The 6,052-nt window shown below is 42.4% G+C and overlaps 1 protein-coding gene across 3 annotated transcripts in view; it reads right to left on the bottom strand.

The window, feature by feature from the left end:
* Gabra3 (gamma-aminobutyric acid type A receptor alpha3 subunit) overlaps positions 1 to 6,052 on the bottom strand; it is a 191,776-nt gene that overhangs the window by 185,420 nt on the left and 304 nt on the right. Inside the window, exons 1-2 of one of the 3 annotated variants that reach the window (XM_031363701.1) lie at positions 5,837 to 6,046; positions 5,288 to 5,370 (exon numbers count right to left, since the gene is read on the bottom strand). The exons of 1 other annotated variant lie outside the window; for it this stretch is intronic. The gene's annotated coding sequence lies outside the window, so the exon portion shown is untranslated. Of the gene's footprint in view, positions 1 to 5,287; positions 5,371 to 5,836; positions 6,047 to 6,052 lie in introns of those variants that run through there. One more of the 3 variants, XM_031363681.1, reaches the window with a different exon arrangement.

A 6,052-nucleotide genomic window follows, 5' to 3' on the forward strand; every position in this document is an offset into this window, starting at 1 on the left:
TTCCTCCACCCACCCACCCACTCCCACCTCCCCACCTTCGATTCCCCTACACTGGGGCATCTATCGAGCCTTCATAGGCCCAAGGACCTCTCCTTCCCTTGGTGCATGACAAGATCATCCTCTGCTACATATGCAGTTGGAGTCATGTGTACTCCTTTATTGATGGCTTAGTCCCTGGGAATTCTGGGGTATCTGGTTGGTTGATATTGTTGTTCTTCCTATGGGACTGCAAACCCCTTCAACTCCTTCAGTCCCTTCTCTAACTCCTCTATTGGAGACCCCACCCACACTCAGTCCAATTGTTGGCTGTGAGCATCCTGCTCTGTATTTGTAAGGCTTTGGCAGGGCCTCTCAGGAGACAGCCATATCAGGTTCCTTTTAGCATGCACTTCTTGGCATCCACAATAGTGTTTGGGTTTGGTAACTGTATATGGGATGAATCCCCAGGTGGGACAGTCTCTGGGTGGCCTTCCTTCAGTCTCTGCTCTACACTTTATCTCCATATTTGTTCCTGTGAGTATTTTGTTCTCCTTCTAAGAAGGACCGAAGCACCCACACTTTGGTCTTCCTTCTAGAGCTTCATGTGGTCTGTGAATTGTATCCTGGTTATTTGGAGCTTCTATGCTAGTATCCACTTATCAGTGAGTGCATAATATGTGTTTTCTTTTGTGATTGGGTTACCTCACTCAGAATGATATTTTCTAATTGTATCTATTTGCCTAAGAATTTCGTGAAGTCACTGTTTTTAATAGCTGAGTACTACTTCATTGTGTAAATGTACCCCATTTTCTATAACAATTCCTCTGTTGAGGGACATCTGGGTTGTGTCCAGCTCCTGGCTATTATAAATAAGGCTGCTATGGACATAGTTAGGAGAAAGTTCCTTTAGCTTTCAGGACAGTCACAATTTCAGCCATCTCAAGAATACAACAACCAAGAGACTATGGTGTCTTGCAAAGCCTCAAAACACTCTGTCAAAATGTTTGTTGTTACTTCAGTAAGTGACTAAACTTGAAACACATGCACATGTGGTTATAAAGCACTGTAGAACCTTACACCTAAGAAAATTTTTATAAATGATCCCGGTCTAGTCCAACCCCCCTCATCACACAGCTATCAAAATTGCAGTTCATACAAATTATTAGAAACTAACTCAGCATCCAGCTCAGGAATAGATTATAAAGTAAGCTATCAGAAATCCATACAGGGAGAGGGTTTTTAGTATATGATTCTTCACAAAAATGTTTTCTCTATCAGGTGCCTTTTTCTATAAATTGTTGACCATACAAAGTAGGGGACCTGATGAGGGTCCTGGTGTTAAGCTAATGTATATCATCTGATTTTAAAGTAAGGTTATGCTCCTGTGGACCTGAGCCTAGAAGGGACCCTTTCCTTTCCCCTACTATTGAAGTATTATCACTTGCCAGATAACTACAAAATGCTTATGCATCATCCAACTTGTTAGTAAGCACTGTGAGCTTCAGAGTAAGAAGGACTCTGCACAAAATTGAGTGTCGTTTGTTGGTACTCAATTCTCCTAGAAAATGCAATGGTGATCACATCTTCCCTCTTAGAACAATATATTCTCTCCTCCCCATCTAAATCTCTTTTCTAGCATTTACTCAAGTTTATCTCCTCTTATAACCCAAATATAAACTTTCAACAAAATACCACTGACTCTCACACTACCATCTCCACAAGGCTTCTTTGTTGAGCTTCAAATCCATATTTCAGCTCCACTCAGCAACTCATCTGAGACTTAGCAATAGCATTACTATCAAACCACTCAGCCTGTCCATATCATATTGCTCACAATTCATGCTATGCTATCTCTTTTGCATATAAATATTTTTCCAAACTAGCCTTCAATATTGCTTGTAGTCAAGTTCTCCACCTATTTGCCAAACATTTCTTCTATATACGTTATGTCATCATATACAACTGGCCATCCCCAAGCACTATTGTCTAAAGTCTGTCTAATCTTAAATGCACAATTCAAAACCCACTTCCAGGAGTTCTCTTTGTTCCCTTTTGCAACCCTTTGCTTCTCTTTTATGGCTTTGGATCTTACTTTCCTAGTACTGGCATTACTTGCATATTTCTCCTCCTTCCTACTTCACTCTGTCATCTCAGACAACAGAGACTAAGTCTAATCTATACTGTGTCTTCCACATTTTCTTTGGACTATTTTAAACACTTAGTAACTCTCTATCAAATGAATCCAGCTTAGACTATGTCAATTACCCTACTTAAAAACCCTTTTTCAGGCAACATATTTCCTAACCAAAGATTAAAATCCCTTCAAAAGATGATGTATATCTCCTGTCAGGTGCCACTATATATTTTCCCTCTCTCCCATTCTCCATCCTTACCCACTTCTCTGTCCATAGACAAAACTCCTATAACACTTCAATCCTAATTCCTATGCTTTTCTATGTATCTTCAATATCTTCTCCTTATGGAAATAATAAGTTTGCTATATCACCAAGCTTTGGTTAAACCCCAAGTTCTCTATTAAATAGTTCCCCTATACTTACGCTTCACAGAGTTCATCAATAACTAAAATGGCATGGTTGTGTGATTACATGATCACAAGCCTCTTTCTCATCAATGACAACCTCAAACAAGCAGAGAATATGTCTCTTTTGTTCACCTTTATCATCCTCCTCACAGTGCCTAACTGTACTGGCTGGTTTTGTGTGCCAACTTGACACAGGCTGGAGTTATCACAGAGAAGGGAGCTTCAGTTGGGGAAGTGCCTCCATGAGGTCCAGCTGTAAGGCATTTTCTCAATTAGTGATCAAGGGGGTAGGGCCCCTAGTGGGTGGTGCCATCCCTGGGCTGGAGGTCTTGGGTTCTATAAGAGAGCAGGCTGAGCGAGCCAGGGGAAGCAAGCCAGTAAGGAACATCCCTCCATGGCCTCTGCACCACCTCCTGGTTCCTGGCCTGCTTGAGTTACAGTCCTGACTTCCTTTGTGATAAACAGCAATGTGGAAGTAAGCCAAATAAACCCTTTCCTCCCCAACTTGCTTCTTGCTCATGGTGTTTGTACAGGAATAGAAACCCTGACTGAGACACTAACTATATAACCAAATGCACTGATAGTGAAAATAAACAACTGAATTAATGAAGATTAATGAGCACCACACTAGAACTTTGCTACTTTAACTGTGATCAGTGAAACTGTCTGAGGATCACCTGTCTGTGTATTCAACTATTCCAGCCCGGCTCTAAAACCCCAGATCAGAATTAGCATTATAAAATCACCCCATGTACATTATTGTATGTTAAAGTCTGAGAAGCACTGCCCCTGGATGGCTTCTGAAAACCTTCACACCACTTAGACTTTATAAATTTTAGACCAGAACTTTCAAATGTAAAATAGTCTGGGGGCTATGGTGCACCAAATCATTTAGTAAATGAAAAAACTAAGAGTCTTGAAGGGGAAGTCATGTGTCCAAGACAAGTGTCAAATCACAAGAGCCAGGAATAAAACTCAAGTTTTCGAACAGTGCTCTGCTCTGGCATGGTTTATTCATTTTCTTTCTGGTCATACTGGATCCCTTTGGTGATAACTATCATTCTAACAGTTTTTCTTCTAGCTTTCAAATAATGTGTGAATCTTAAAGTCACCACTATTTCAAATATCTCCTTACTAATATTTCTCCTAATCTTGACTCTAGAATCCCCTATTCCCCATACCTTTTGTTTAGCTATTATTTCGACCTTTGGTTATTTTAGAATGACTAGCCCCAAAGGGCCCATGGTCTTTAGAAATACAAAAGAGAACTTCTTTGTATGCAGCAGTCCAGCTGACAGCAGAGAGCTAGTTCTTCCAAAATTCAGAACTTATTCTACCAGAATTTCTTAAGAAAGCTCTGGAATGTGATTCTGAAGTTGACAAATGGGCTATTATGCCACATGAATAAAAAGTATAGCTTCCAGAAGTCAACCCTGATCCTTTAATTTGTATAGTCTCATCAGACCTTCTACTTGAGGAGAAGGCATGATTACCATCTTTAACTAGCTGAAGAAAAATTATTTAAAAATTATTTAAAAATAGCAAGTCTCTTCCAGACATTTCCAAAGAACCAATGAACAGAAGCCATAGGTAATTCTTTCTAAAATTTCTGACATAGTTGTTCAAAACTATGAAGAACTGAATAATGAGCTCTCTATCACTGTGGGGAATTTAAATAGGTAGCAGTTAAAAAATGGCGTGCTGAGGACAAACTCAAGAGCTAGGTACAAATCAGAGTTTAATGACTTAGGAAGCCTTCTAGTTGGGATGTTCTACAATTTACAAATGTTTAGCCAAGCTCTCAGAAAGTAACAGCAGGATCCAGTTCTAAAAGATAGTCTGAAGCTAGATACAGAATGGTTTCAACTGTGACCATGGAAAAGTAAAAAAGTTTTTCTAGACAGCCTTTCCAAAACAGAAAGTAGGTTGGCTAAGATCAGCCTTCTAGGGACCTTGATGAGGCCTGGATCCCACATCACTCTCAGTTCCAACTGCTCTACACAAGGTCAATTGTTGCTCCCCAAAGCCATGAGCTACCATTCCTGCTGCTTCTGCACTTGCCAGCAGAAAGTCACTGGTTATCCAGGGGCCTGTGCTTTCATTTCCCACTGGAAGTGGCTGTGCTCTGTCCTTTAACAAGCTACTTAGCCTTACTGTACCTCAGTTTCCTCATCAGTCAAGCACAGATAATGCCACATTGAACCCTCAGCCAAGATCAAAAACATTAAACACTCAAATGTTAGTGGTTGGTACAAGTTGTTCTAAAAATTATTACCAGGGCCATGACAGTGTCACTAACTCCAGAGAGAAGCCTCTATCTAATAACTAGATCTTGTCCCTTACAAGTTCAGGAATGATACAATAGTTTCAGCTAGTCCTCTCATAGCTTCAAATCAATCAAAGTGGAGGGACCAACCCTTAATAATCCATACAATTCATAATGGAAATCCTAGCTACCCACTCTTCTGGGGAAAAAAGCAGTTCACAAACCTTCAGGTGTTTCCATTCTCCTCCCAAGGACACATCTGGACCTAAGAGGATGCCCATCTGTAGGGGATATGCGAAATCTGAATTCTTATTCTAGGCTGTCAGCATAGCTACCCAGGTTTAGGGGGTGGGCAGGCACTGGGAGCTTCCCTCACTGAAGCAAGAAAAGCCTCCCAAGTTTGTAGAACTGGGGACCAACCTCACAGAGAGCCTCTCAAACGAAGGGGGAAGGGCTCCACCTGCTTGAAAGGAAGCAGTTATTTACAACTTTCTACTCACTTGCATCTGGGGACTGCAATAGGGAGAGGGAAAGGGGCTGCACAGTCTCCTCCTTCCTTCTGATTTCCAGCAGCCAGACACAGCTGCAGAGAAAGAGTTAAAAGGAGGGAGCTCCAGCCATTACCCCAATCCTTGGTGCCTAGGGCTTTCTGAGGGGTCATGACAGTGCTGTCTGCTCTGGCTAGGGGCCACAATGTAGCTTTCTGCAGCAGCTGTCGGGGCCCCTCAAGCAATTTGCAAGGTCAATGCTGACCTGCTTCCAAAGAGGAACACAACAATTCACTGACAATGAAGCAAATCGCGCATACACGACCACATCGCAACCCCCCTTCTCCAAACCAGGTTTTACCCCAGCACCTCCCAGCCCAGATGCCGCCTCTGGGCTTCCACCAGCCCCACTGGGGAACCCACGATAGCATCACAGCTGCAGAGCATGTCTCGCCTCCCGACCAACCCAAGGAGACTCTCCTTAAGGGGGAGAGAGATGCTATCTGGAAAGGAGACCTGAGCTTGGGGGGAGGGGAAAGAAGGAACATCTCTGTCTCTTACCGAGTGCCACAGTCACTTCCCCGAAGCAGAGAGGAGAAAAGGATGAATGAACTGAAATAAGTTGGAGGCTAAGCCCTGATAGAGCCGTGGCTTCTTTTCTTTCTCTAGATATTTCTCCTAGTCCCTATCTCAATCTGTCTCTCTGCTTTGCTAGCTAGCTAGCTAGCGCGCGCTCACGCTCTTCCTCTCTTCTCTTCCTCCCTCGCTCCCTCCCTT

This window comes from Mastomys coucha, chromosome X, assembly GCF_008632895.1.
Source record: "Mastomys coucha isolate ucsf_1 chromosome X, UCSF_Mcou_1, whole genome shotgun sequence".
NCBI classification, from domain to species: Eukaryota; Metazoa; Chordata; class Mammalia; order Rodentia; family Muridae; genus Mastomys; species Mastomys coucha.